General features: G+C 40.8%; 1 protein-coding gene across 4 annotated transcripts in view; it reads left to right on the forward strand.

Moving 5' to 3' along the window:
- The window catches only part of KLHL29 (kelch like family member 29), a 388,888-nt gene that overhangs the window by 52,761 nt on the left and 321,564 nt on the right, over nt 1-14,563 (forward strand). For 2 of the 4 annotated variants that reach the window (XM_082755983.1, XM_082755984.1), the window contains exon 2: nt 11,725-11,831. The gene's annotated coding sequence lies outside the window, so the exon portion shown is untranslated. Of the gene's footprint in view, nt 1-11,724; nt 11,832-14,563 lie in introns of those variants that run through there. The other 2 variants (XM_082755982.1, XM_082755985.1) reach the window with 1 other exon arrangement.

Raw genomic sequence — 14,563 nt, forward strand, 5'->3', positions numbered from 1 at the left:
GTCTGGGTTTTGTTCACTTCCATTTATACCTTGGAGATGAGAAAATAGACATGGAGATACACCAGCCTTTCTGCTTTTCCTGGAACTTGTAGAACGTCTGGACAAGAGGTAGTGTTATGTATCCACATGGAAGCTGTAAAGTCAGGGCCAAATGAGTGAAGCTCCCAGCTTCTGTGATCTCTCTCATGACTTTGTAACACCATTTCCTCTTCTTGCTGTCTGGCACTGGTGGAAACATTGCCATAAACACATCTACTGTAGTAAGTGTGCTTCAGTGGATTAAATATTCCATGTTTAAAACTGAATGGTTGGAGGAAGTTTTTTTTTTTTTTTTAAACCTGAAGTAACAGGCTTCATTAAGTAAGCAATTGGCAAGTAATATTTTTCTTTTCAACAACTCCATTTACCCTGTGTTAATTTTGATCAGGATTCCAGGTAGACTCCTTAATGTACTACTAACCATTATTTTCTCACCTAGTTTGCTCAGTACTGACAGATAATAGATGATCCTATTACAAATAAATTTGACACTGCATCCATGAAAATGTGAAAATTGGAGTCTCTCATCATTATTTAAAATGTGTGCTCACTCACTCAAATGAGGTATAAGAGTCTACTTTGGAGATAAAGTAGGCCAGATTGCTGGAAAGGCTGCTTCAGTGTCACACAGGTTAATGTAGATGTATTATGTATTTATATAGCCTATAGGAGGATAACTTTTTAGCAAATGATTTGGACTGAATGTGCACTTGATCAGGACCCTCATTAATAACCCATGGCCACACTGTTCTCATAGTGAGAAGTTACCCTTGCAATCATAAAGATTAATTCTGGGGCTGTCTATTGTAGTTTGGGAGAAAGAATCCAAAGAAAGAGACAAGTCGTGTGTTCAGCGCTGAACAGAGATCCGTACAGACTGAGCTATAGTTTGGGATCCTGCGCTGTCCCCGACGTTTTGATTAGGGCTGCCTTTCCTTTCAGCCACCGTTCTGGAAATGGGGACAGATGTCTTTTCTCTGCAGGTGAGGGGGGTGTTGCTTTTTGTTACAGCGAGGTGATTTTTACTAAAGACAGTCAGCTACCTGGAAAATGAAGTGTCTGGAATGTGTGCTCGCACCAGCAGCACCTCAGCGAGGGCCCTGTGCTGGACTGTGACCTCCATGCTCCAGATACTTGATATGAGCAACCTGTGGGCATCACCTCTTACCTAATTTGAGGTAATGTAGTCAGAAGGTACTAACTAATATGCTGTTGCACCTAGTAGTATTCAGTGCAAGGGAGGAGGATGTGGTTAAACGGGTAACAATGAACGCTTTTACTCATAACTTATTTTCTCTTTTTGTGGATGATCAGAGGCCAATGCATTGGAAAGCCTTTGTAGCATGGACACCTTCAGTTGACTTGTCTTGGCTCATTAGAAAATTTCAGAGCTTACACAGGCCTTTCGCATCACTGAATCTGTGCCATTACAGGTGCCACACTACACCATGAAATAATTTTGATAGGCCTTCTTTTCAACATCATGTGCCCGTAGCATGGTGTTGAGGTTGCATAGCTCCTAAGGGAAATGGATGTGGTCTAGGACCAAAGAGTCATCTGGGCTGGCTGTATGAAGGCAGTCAATGTTTTGAGTCTCTAAATCGTGCATATGACAAACAAGGACCATAAAACCTCTTTTACACTGGGTAAGGAGAATTCAGATGAGGATGCTGATGGAATGAGGAGCTTGTTCCCTGGAAAGTGTATCACCAGAGAGCTGGAGCTGTGGAGGAGAAGGCTTTTAGACTAATCCTGACATCACCCTCAAGGTATGAGGATAAAGCCATGGAAGTAAATGGCAGCATTCCCTGAGCTGGAGTGTGTTCATTGTACGTACTGCCTAAGTGAAGAAGCAGGCGTGCAATGGGCTTATTCAAAGCATTTGATGACAGGATGCAGGACACTGCCTGGGGCTGGAAGGCAAATAACCATAGTCTTCTCCATGGGTGCTATCTGAGGGTTTCTAAATTAATACCTTCCTGATTGCGCTGGTGCTGGTTTGTAAAACAAAAGCAAGCTCTCTGCTATCTATGTAGCTGCTGAATTCAAGCGTGTTCTAGTCAGAGCTATAAACAAGCACGTTAAGGGAAGCAATTCAGTTCCTTGTGTGGAATATTCACGTCTCTTCACCTTTGGTCAAAGCATCATGAAGACAGCAGTAACTTAATGACACAAAATGACCTGTTCTCATGCCTCATTCAAAGTAGTTGTGGAATGCTGTTCACTAAGCTTATCGATACAGCCTGTGAGCTGGGAAGAGCTGGAGCTAGCACTGCTGTGGTGTCCCTACACATAACTGAAGTTATGTGATTGCCAGGAAAATGCGAATCCTCTAGGGAAATTCTTTCCCTATGCTCACCTTGTGTGCTGGCATCGGGGCTGTTTCAGGGTGCTGCTGACCCTTCTCGCAGAAGGTTAGCTCTTCGGCTACCCACTGATGAAAGTTTCTCAGCACCATATGTAAAGAGCCTAAACCCCATGTTTTTACGTAACTTAATTCTTAAATTAAATCTAGCAGCTCAGTTTGAACAGCACGATCACCTCACTCAACTGAATGAATTCTGTGATAGTCACACATGCTAAAATCAACAATTAACATCAGGAGAATGAATTCTTGCTGTGAAGGAATTACTTTTTTTTCTAATTATTCTCATGGAATCAGAAGTTTGATTGACAGTAACCTGCTCACCTCCTACACTTCCTTTTCTGTCTTCACTTGCTTTCTTCCCTTTCACTAAAGGGGATCTTTTGTAACCGATCTGTTTATTCTGCTGTTTCTTTGGGGGTGACAAATTAAGCTACAGATCTTTTTTTAGTGTTGTAACTGGGAGGTGGAGAGAGGAGATTAAGGATTAAGAGCTCCATCATGCCAGTGTGCTGCTGGCAGTCAGCTTTGGAAACGGGTTCATTGCTTTGGAAAAGTGGCCAAGATCTGTGCCTCAAAGGTGCAAGATGTTGAGTTTTGTCATCCTAATATTGATTCGGGGTATAATAAATGGGACCGCTGATAAAGGATTGAGCAAGAGAAATATAATTAGTGCCAATCAACGTGAGCTTATAGAAAATAGATCCTGTCAAGCTAACCTGATGTCTATTAGGTGTTTTTAACCTGTTTGCAAGTTTAGATGGTAAGGCATTTGGCTTGATAACACCATTTTGATTAAGAAATTAGCACAAAATAATTTGATGTGACGTATGTGAGTGATGAAATTGAGCTTTCCCAACTTCAGCCTTGTAAAGTTGGTGCCTTACTCTAACCTGGTTGTCTTAGGCTCCCTCTGAAGTCAGTGGAGAAGAGGAGAGGGCTATTGCTCCCCTCCTGAGCTGATGCCAGAGGAAGGTGAGCCTGTAGGACAAAACTCTTGGGTTGCCTTTTTCAGCAATTTGTGTACACCCATAGGAGAAATTCAGGGAGGCTGTACTAAATCTGGGTCTGACCCTGCTGCAGATGTTCCCAGAGTATTGTGTTGAGTTGTGTCTGCATCTCAAAGATGGTAGAAGAGTGATGGTGATAGCCTGGGGTGGAAGGGCATGTCTCTAACCCACTGGGGTTTCTTGCAATCACTCATTACCATCCACGTGAAAGAAAGAATCGATTAACTTTTTTTTACGTGGGAAACTTTAAGAAGGGAAGATTCTTCAGTCTGTTGAACAAAAATATAACAAGATTCATTGTCTAGAGATGAAAGCCAAGAAAATTCATAATAAGAAAAAAAACAGGTTTTTGACAGCAGGAATAATTAATTACTAAAACCTTTCACCAACTCCCCCAAGGCATCTCTAGAAATTTGGTAATCATGACAGGACTCTTATAATTTTTCTTCCTGAACAAGGCAAGAAATTGAGTCCTGTGCTTTATTTGCAAGAGGATCAGACTAAGTTCAAAAGAGGGCTGCTGAGATTATCTAGTCTGCAAATAGGGTTGGTCCTGAGAAGAGGTTAGGGCTCCTCTGTTCTGTGGTCAACTTGTTCCAAAGTGAGTCAGAAATGGAGGTTGTATTTCAGGAATCAGGTGACATCTGTCTGTTGTCCTTGCAGCTCTTCTTTTCAGACATTCAGCTTTAAAAACCTTTGGGGGATACAAGGATGTTGCTGGCCATACCACCCTGTAGCAGCATTACCACCCTGGCTGTATTTTTCCCTTTCCAGCCTACTTTGCTCTTAAATATCGCATGAGGCTATTGCATTCTCTTGGGGTATAGCCATGTTGATTCAGATTGTAAGCGAAACTGTTGCTTTTGCCCTTTTTGAGTACAGGCTGTTCTTTCTGAGCAATTGATACTGTGAGCTCCCTTCCCGTTTTGCAGTATTAGACCCAACAGAATGAGCTTTTTGGTTTTTTCTTCCTCCCTGCTGTCGCTGGTACATTGTGAACCAAGTGCGGTTCCTGTTGTCTGCTCAGTCTGTCTTCATATTGTGCGAGGTTTCACATGAGCCACAGAAAATCCTGTTATTTCCTTGGAAGAGCAACTGGCCTGGCTGTTGTCCCTGTCTATTCCTATCCTGGTCCCCAGGACCCCTCCTGTGTGATAGCATTCCTCCTGCACTACAAAAAACACGATGCGTCTGTCTTCATACCACCTGCCAATGGTTGTGCTACATGATTCATGAATAAAAACATCTGCACATGGCAAAACAACAGGTTTGTTCTGTTTCTACTCTATTGATTTTTTTTTTTTTTTTTTTTTTTTTTTTTTTTTGGACAAATATCTGCAGGAGATCTTGAACTATGGAAAGTTGCTTCATGATGTCAAAGGAGTTGAGGCCTTCTTAGCCTAAAATGCTTCAGTGCTTTGAATGCTAGTCTCTCCAGCTGCTTCAGTGAAGCACTGGAATTGAGAAGATACATTAGTCAACCTGTCCTAAAACTTTCCAGCCTTTTAATTCCAATGCCTTCAAACCCTTTTAGAAAAAGGTATCTTTGCTAGTCTTTGCTTCAATAAGGAAATAAAAGATCTTTCAACACGTGTTCTTTCCTATTACCTTCATCAAATCTCCAGTAAAGCCAGTGGACTTCAATGAATTGTGAAGAAGCCGACTCCACTTTAAGGAAATCTGCCCCTTTTACCAGACTGTATGTATTTGTCTTCAAAGAAACCTCACTATTCAGGTGAACAATTTTGAACTGCACGCTGCAGATACATGAGAACCCTGCATTTGTTTGAATAAGCAGCCTTTTCAGCAGTCTTTTTTACATGTGAATATTATGCACATCTCTTTTGAACTCCACGCATCTCAGTAGCTTTCCTTGAGCTTTTCCTGGGGAATAAAAATTAAATAAACTTAGAATGAGTAAGAAAAGTCCTATTCATATCATCACATTTATCTGGTTGAGTCTTGCTACAGAATACCACATAAATGAATGTTGTCTAGATAATGAAATAATGTGTTTGACATGGTTCAGGGGAGTGAAGTACATTCTTAGAGGACAGGCTCCTAAAGTGTCTGCCTTTTTCTTTGATGATTTTGTTCATTTGGGCAGGTGTCTGTGCCTAAATGTATATGCCTAAACTTAATTTAAAGCATCAGCTAAAAGACAATGGAAGAAAAAGACAAGACATGATAGGCTACTGATGCTGGATGTCTGATCTTCCAGGTGTATAAATCTGTGCGTATTAAGCTCTGATATCTGTATATCTTGCAGCGTTTCCAAGTATTTTTGGAAAAAAAAAAGTGAGTGTCTGTAAAGTATCTTGGCAAACTTTGCCGTAATTGCTCATTGCATTTGAGTTTGCAAAAATAGCTTTGTTTATGATCTGATATTTTTAATAGCATATTTCACTGTTTCCATTTAAACTTCGAAGTGACATCTTTGTTTTTCCCTTTTGAAGAGCAGCATAATCCAGATGCCTGTCAAAAGAGTTGTTGATGTAGCATTTTGTGAGTAATCCTTCTGTTTGAGTTTTTTTTTGTTTTGTCAGAAACGTTTGCCAAGCTCTTACAAAGCTCCCCGTGAATATTATTGATGTGTACTTCCTTTTAAAGAAGTGATTATCCATGCAGGCATGCAAACCGAACAGTTCTAAAGCACAAATGTTTTCTCAAAAGCTACGTAATGTCATAGGAGGAGTTAATTCCTCTCTGCCATGGAGCTCAAACCGTGTTCCTTTTCCATTTAGCCAGCTTAACTCTTTGCTGAAGCACGGGTCAGTGTTCTAGTTTTTGGAGACTTTTTCAAAAGTATTACACTGAATAACCTCAGGGTTGCTGTCAGTCTGCCTAAATCTTTGATGAAGAGATGTTAATAGTTGCTGGCCTGCTTTCAGAGAGATGAGTGTGACTGTGAGGAGCTAAAAGTAAAACATACTGAGTAGTCTTAGGAATTCAGCAATTATCGTTTCAAACCCAGAGCTGCTAGACGGTGAATCCAACGACGCTTTCATTTGGTGCCACTGCAAAATATTTATATAAATAACTTGCACATTAGGCGTTTACAGACATCCTCCCCTCCGGTCACCTTTCTCAGGTGATGACACAGTCCCAGTGGCATCACGTTAATTCTCTCAGACCATGATGAGAACAGGCAGTTCTTTTCCTGTGCTTTTCCTGAGCACTCCAGGATCCTCTCAGCTTGCAGATCTTCTGGGGTCTCCAGACGCATCAGCCTTTTAGCCTGCTGATTAGCAGTTTTCTGGTAGGGAAAAGAGATTTGTAAATTTTGCAATAAATAATAATTCTGCAATAAATAATAGATCAGGGTCAACGTACAAAATATCTTTCTGTACAGGGCAACACTGTACAGAGCTGTCAACCTTTCCCAGAAGGTGGTTGAGGTCAAGTGGAGTTACGAAGACTTAACATCCTTCTTTCAGCCCTGTATTATTACTTTTTTGTCTGTCCCAGCCTGCAACGCTTGGCTGTGGCTGTGCATAACTTCAGAGCCTATGTAGCTTCTTGTGGGATCCACCATTGTTCCCTTTCTAAACCACTTTCACAGTGTGTGGCAACAGAAGAAGTCAGAGCAGGTGGTAGGGAGATTTTCCTTGGTAGAGCTGGAATAGCTAAATGCAATCAAGATGCTGGGACTGCACAGCTGGTAGTCCCCAGCCTGTGCAGTATTGAGAGCTGTAGGAATGCCAGCCTGTCCCTCCCTCCATGCCTGTTGTAATTCCCAGTTGTGTTGTGGCTGAGAAAGGCAACTTTTTTTTGTTGTTTTGCCAGATACACTGCTTATAAGAACCCTTCTTTTACTGCTTATAAAAACACTTAGGCTCCCTGTTAAGTGTTTATATGGGAGTCTTTTTTTCCCCCAATTTGCTTTCCTTTGCCTTCCTTATTTGCAAGAAGTGTTTGCTTCAGCTGTGCCTCCCTCAAGTTGTTTTTTTCCCTTTCATTGCCCCTGCCCAAAGCTGTGGTGTGTGGTATAGGGGCAGGTGTTTGCCATACATCACAGCTTGTAAAGGGCATTTCTAAGGCACTGACTGCTTCACAGGTGATCTGTAGCTTGTCTGCACGGGCAGGTTTCTGTAAAAGCTTTTTGCATAAAACCTTTTCTGATTAATTAACCTAAAATAACTGTCTCCATGTCCTTGGTTTTATCCTTCCTCTCCAAATACTCTCCTGACTGTCACAGCTGGGTGCTGCACAGTGCATGGCACTGCTGAGATCGGTGCCTTGGGTCCCCGCCGCAGGCTGCAGCACGCACTCTGCATCGGGGAGCTCTGAAATAAGCCCTGAGGGATTCCTCAGCTGCTCCCAGCTTTCCAGAACTCTGCATGATATAGAAAAGCAAACACAAGCCATTCCCTACCCAGAGACCAGCTTCTGCCTATTTTCTTTACTCTTTGTCTTCCTTCCCAAAGAAACCTGCTGCTTCGGGAAGGAAAACTTCCTTGAACCCTTAATCTTGCCAGTCGTTGCTCAACACCTTTGGCTTTGTTCTAAAGACACAGCCTTCCACTTTGCTTTTCCCTGTGTTTTGGAAGCTGTTCAACTTCCTCCTGGCAAGTGCAGTCGTATCGCAGTAGGCAAGCGGTTGCTAACGCTCTCCTGCTTTCTTCTTGTCTTTCCTTCTTGTTTTCTAGTTCTGTGGATGCTGCACAAAGAGGCACATCTCCCGATGCCTGGTCCTGTTTGGCCCAGGAAAGCACTGATTTTTTTTTTTTTTCCTGAACAGTCTTGTTACAGTACTGAGTTGCTGAACATTGCTCCTTGCTCCTCAGCTTGCTTTAGATCATGAGGACATTATTTTAAGTCTGTATACACTTCTCGCACCTTGTGCAGTTCTTGGTAGATGAGCTGGTCAGAGTTACTGCCCTTGGACCTCTGAAAGATGGTTTTTCTGCATTAGATTTTTTTTTTTTTTTTGACTTGACATGTGAAATAATTCTCTCCCTTACCATTCCTTGGCATTTGGAGACTTCTTTTCTAACATACTTAAAGTGGAAGCAAGGTAAGCTTTTTATTTTCTGTGTGCGGCCACTATAGCTCATGATTTGCTGGGGCAGAATCATTGTATTTTACCCATCCCAGAAGAGCTGATATTTGGGGGAATCCCAGTGATATACTTTCTTTCTACAAAAGAGCCAGACCTGCTCTTAACTACCCTAGCATCTCTGCTTATTGCGTTTCTTCGTGAAGAAGCTTGGGTCGATGGGGTTATGTGAGTCCACACCAACTTCTTAGATTGCATTTTATCTGGATGCAGCCTCTTGAAAGCTCTACCCCAAGCGAAGAGTTGCTAACTTTGTAAAAGTTGCTACGATGATGGAATGTCTGAAGCTGATGTCTGGTTTCCAATATATTGCTTCAGGTCTTTTTAATTTAGAAGCTTAGGTACTGTACAGGATATATGACTTATCTGTTTCGAGGCTGTTAGGTTCCTAAAGGAGAGACTGGCCTCTGCAAGATTCCTTCAACTTCATAAAGTATTGATATAGGGAAGCGAGTCTCTACCTTCAAAGACAGTAAACTATGATGAGAGAGGGCAACTCTTGGTTTTAGATGCTTAAAGCTTCTTGCTTTATTTCTGAATCTCCAGTTCCAGTATTTTATTCTAGTGGTTCTGACTTGTCTACCAGACGTTACTCTCCTCACTCCTCCTCAACGTGAACTGCAGTTAAGTTTTGATAATATCAAAATCCTTTCCTACAACAGCCAAGACTTCCTAAAAAGGGGGGAAAGAAGCCATCCAAAGCTTTATAAATGTAAATTGCAGTATGTTAAACTGTAAAGACCATTAATTTTGTCTTTATGTTGTCTCAAGTAATAATTTTGACTCCTCTTTGGAACTGTGTGTCCAGGAGGAAGGAAACAGATTCTGAACTTCAGCCTGCCTTATGTACCATTTTCATGGTGGTGGATTATTGCTTTTCTTGTTCCTTTTTTCCTTCTGATCTTCCTTTCTTCAAATATCCTGTATCCAGCTGTGAGGTGTGCTTTGCTTTTCCCTATGGCTGTGCTACCTAGAGTCTGCAGTAACTCTTTGTAGATGTTCTTCACGTCTTTCATTTTTGGGGTGGGGAAAGAAAAAAGTTTCCTTTATGTAAAACAACTATCAGTCTATTAGGTTAGTCCTCTTCCTTATCAGAAACCCATTTCATTTTTTTATTGCTGTGAAAGGCTCTTCTTTGGATCTTGCTTGCCCTTGAACAAGAAGCCCGAGATGGGTTTGAGAAGTGGATGTTTCCCTAAGGAGAGCTTCCAGTGCAGCCTTGGCCTGGTGTTGCCCTTGGAGATGATGGGGTAACTGTGATACGATGATTCACTATGCAGAAGAGAAATGACTCCCTTGAGTTTTTTTCTGTCCTTTCCATAAACTTCGCTATGAAAACTGTGCTCTATGAAAAACAGAAAAACAAACCCAACCAAAAAAAAAAAAAAAAAAGCTTCTATTTTTGTTCGAGCCTTTTCAGGCGGTTCATGATAAATTCTTTAGGCATGTCGCAAAAGTCAGAAATACTCAGTTGAAATGTCTCGGCAATGCATCTGAGAAGCATTATATAAATGAATAGACCAGCTCTTTGAGAAGCCTCAACTCCAAAATGAGTCAAACCCTGTAAACAAAGCAGGCTAACGAGGAGAATGTAGCACAGCATGACAGAAGACGGGAATGGAGGGGGATAATGCAAACTAGACACTTGTCTGTCTGCGTGGTCCCCAGGCCTTTCATGTACTCGTTACTTTATTGTCTTGCTTTTCAAGTAACCAACCTGCAGCTGGCTAGTACTTGTGGAGAGATCTGGGTTTTTTTCCTGCACAAAACAAGAACTAAATTGTAGAACTAAATGGTTTGTCTGTTTGCTCTTGAGGTGTCTTTGGGGTTGTCAGCTGGCCCTACTCCCATCACTCCTTGTAATGTTATGATTATTTTTTCCCCCTTCCCGTTTGTACTTCTTGCACTGCAGTCAGCTCTCGTTGTAGATCATTGCAACATGATTTGATCAGCTCATCAAGCCAAAGTTGCTGTATGCTTCATTTACAGAATTATGTTGGCGTCTATCAGTTGTTTTAAATTCTCCTAAAGCAATATATCATGGCCCAATGGAGCTCATGGCTTGGCAGACCCACTGAGTGTCCTTGGATCCATTATGTGGTTCTTCCACGTGCTTCTGTTTCCTGTTACTTTACCATCCTCAGTTCTGGACCATAAGCTCTTGAGTGCTCAGCCAGTTTAGGGCTTTTACAAGGGAATGGATTTCTTTTAAATAGCCTGCCCAAATTTAAACGTAGAAAGAGTCGTACAAATATCCTGTAATAATATGGTAGCAGGACAGGGAGATATCTTCCAACAGGTTTTGAGTGGTAAGCTTTCCATAGCTTGCAGGTAGGATTGCTCTACTAACTCAAAATATTATAATTATACAAAACATTAAGTTTATATAAAATGAAATTTACATGAAATGAAAGAGGCTAAAGCTGAGGTAATGGGAGAGAAACCTGATGGCTTTGTTCAAGGGGAGAGCACTGTGAACTTTAAAAATTAATTTATATCAACTCATTTACTCATCTGCATTTCTCTTGTCACTGTAAGAATCTTCTTTGTAGAGTCTGAAACTCCAGTGCTAAAAATGTGAAATCAATAGGTGCTGTTATATCCACTTAAAAAAAATATATTGTATTGATTTGCAGATAATAACAGCAGTTCATTCCTGCAGGATTACATTCCACTTCCTGTCATGGAGATTACTCCCTTATATATTAAATCTGAGATGGAGAACATAGGTATAAAACTGCTTTACTTTAATGAATAGTCATTTTACTCTGGGCACTAAAATGAGATATTTCTTTAAATTTATCTCCAGGGATTATTTTTATTTCCTGGGCAAACCCTGTGTTACCAAAGACTCTAGAACGCTATTAAACTTTTAAATAATCTCGCCTTGCCTCATTCTTGCAAGTGCTTGAACTTGTCCTCTCTTTGATAGCAACTAATTAAGCAAAATATCATGCTCTTTCTGGTCTCCTCCACATACTTGATCAGAGGGTTAACACCGTGTTATCTTGAGTATTAGATGCTCTTTGCTAAACCCTAAGAATCTACCAGCATCCAACTCCCTGTGCTCCATAACAGAGTTCTGTCACCTTCAGAGGATTAAATTCTTCGTGCCGATCGTGGTGGCATGTATCATCTCCCATTGTGCAGCTATTTTTTTCTTGTGCTGTGGCTCGTTTGAAGGCTATTCTTATTAAGCATAGGTGACTTCATCTTTGTGTGTTAAAATAATTCTTCTCTACTCTTTCTAGGTAATCTGGCTTCTCAGAAACCTTCTGCTAAATGCAAGGGTTTGCTGTCCTGTTTACTGACTGTTACACCTGAGGCTGATTTTGATACAGATTCTGGATATCATAGGGTAAGTGTGCAGTTATCTGTTTTTTTTGCATTTTTTTCCTCTTCCGTGCTCTTGTCCACTTAACACAAACATAGTTTGGGTTATGCTTTTGCTTTCAGTGACTGCAGCAAATCCCTGTCAGAACGTTTGCAACCAACCATCTGTGTTACACTTGGAAAAATAATGTAGTAGGATGAATGCTAGTGCTGTAAACCTGATAAAAGGTATTTGAATTGGGTTGTACATCTCCTAGAGGGAGCAAAGTTTGTCTCTGCAGACTTGCAAGTCTATATCTTATAAAACTGCAAAAAGCTGTAAGCCACTTATTCAAGTGTAGTGATCATTTTGAGTTTTAAGCTATAAAATACACTCGCATCTCTGTATTACAAATGAAACATTCTGTATAACACAATTACAGTCTTGCAGACTTCACAAATGTGTCAGAAGGCCGAGTCTACCTCTCTGGACCTGCTGGCTGTACTCTTGCTAATGCAGCCCAGGATGAATGCATTAACTGTTTGTTGCACGGGTGTATTTCTGGCTCAAGTTCGATGTGTTATCTGCCAAGACCACAGAGTCCTTTCGTCTCCTAATTTGAATCTGTTTAATTTTTCTCACACTGTTGTGCAATTCTAGTGCTTGCTGTTCCCTCAGTAGATTCTTTACTGAACACCTCAGCATCCCCAACATCTTGGTTGTAACCTTTCTGTCAGCCTCTTCCCACAAATAGGTTTGTACTACACGTTGGAAACCTATCTTCATGGACGTATTTCCTTCCAAATCTGTCTTACAGATTTCAATGTAGCCTTGATAATTTAAAAATGTTTTTCAATTCCTATCATTAGTATGTTCATGGTAAAACAGGAAATTTTGTATATGCTTGGGTGTGTACAAGTATGTAAAGAAAGTGTATTTAATCTTTTTCTCTGTGCTGCCAATACAAAAATCATAAATAGTGTATGTAATAATAGAAAAATGAAATTGTTGCTTGAAGTTGAGCCTGAATTTTGAATAAGGCTTTTATTTTATATTCCTTCTTTGTTTGTCCCTGCATGTGTGTGTAATGCTGTAAATTGCAGATACCAACAACTGTAATTGCATTGCGGTTGTAGTAAAATCAAACATTCTCTAAATAACCTTTTTTTAGTAGCCCTCACAATGAATAAAGTGTTATTTTTTTCCCATGTTTTAATGGTGTGTATGTGTTGGGGGCTATGCCAGGGAATGGATGCTTAGGAATACTGCCCCAGCCTTGACACACAGTTCAGGTGGCCCTTGGGGAAGGGAGATGTGCTCCAGCTGGCTTTGCTGCCTAGTTTGTTCATGATAGTCTACAGAAAGGACCAGGAGAACATCAGTAATTTGGTGCTCAGATCATAACTAATGGCTTTGCTGGGGTGACTGGAGCTCATGTGCAAGTTTCTTTGTTTAAACTGACTTAAGGAGAGGAAAAGAAAGCATTGAACAGGCAGGTGGAGCAAAGAGGGTTAAACACGCTGAGTTGGGGAAGGTGGTTGAATGGAAAATAAGTATGAGAAAGAGAGAGGAAAAAAATGTATGGGAAAGAGAATGAAGACTTTACCTTGCAACCTAGCATTTTGTTTTTAATTTAGAGAAATGTTGTCCTACTGATGAAGTAGTTATACTAGAGCAACTCATATGGTGATGAGTGACAGTTTAATTCACTTTCCGTTGAGGGGAATGTCTAGCAAATCTGGCTTGTGATATGTTACAGCATCGCATAGTTCAAATCAATATAAAATGCTGAGGGTAGTCTTAGGCTGAATATCAACATATTGTATAATTATTCTGTTAGATTATGGTAGTCCTCTGGGTGTTTCTGATACAATGCCTGTGATCTAGTTAAGGGAGGAAACGAAGAAACAAGCAAACAAAAATCTTCTCTTTATTGGAGCTATTTATGACAAATAGCGGTTGTACGTACTTGGAAATGATGCATCAATTTTGTCCAGGCTACCTCATCAAGGCTTCTGCTACGAATCGAGAAGCTGGAAGGAGGCTTGGATTTTAGGATGAAATTTTGTCTACTTCTAGAAGGGAGCTGCCTGTAGGAGGCACACAGTTGTCTCTTACCCATTTGGGGATATTCCTAGCTCAGCTCAGCCTCCCTTAAAACACATTTTAATTTCTGAAGAGCATAGAAGGTATTTGTGTACGTTGGCCATAACCCTATATATCTTGCTGATCACATGCTGCTGCAATTTTGGTGTTCTAACTAGGCAAGTACTTAACCTCTGTTCTTTCTGGTTCAAACTAAATCAGCTTTCACCATATGCAGCACCTCCTATGAAAGTGCGGGTGGAGAGGAATTTGAAATGAAAGGAAGTAGCGAGCTGTTACCGTGATGCAGTTATTTTAACAACAGTGGGTCTCAGCGCAGCAGCCTGATTGCTTTTCTGAGTGTTTCTTACGAGGAGCGTGGGTCAGAAAAGGTACGTAAACTCAATGCAAGACCTCAAACGACCACACGTCTTTAGGTGCTTGAACAGAATGATTGTGTTTTTGCTTTTCATATTTTGTAGCATTAGGTGGGTTAAAGCAAAGATTGCAGTTTGTTCCGTTGCAGGAGAGAGCAAGCTGAACGAAGTAGAAGTTGTTCATGGAAGTCCAGGGTCATACTTCTTGTATGAATTTGTGATAAGCTTTGGGATGAAGCAAAGAAACCAAGGAATAACCTCACTTGTATTTGGTATGATATTCATAGCATAATCTAGTTAGGGAAGGACCTCAGG

This window comes from Aythya marila, assembly GCF_965140915.1.
Source record: "Aythya marila genome assembly, chromosome: 3".
Classification (NCBI taxonomy): Eukaryota; Metazoa; Chordata; class Aves; order Anseriformes; family Anatidae; genus Aythya; species Aythya marila.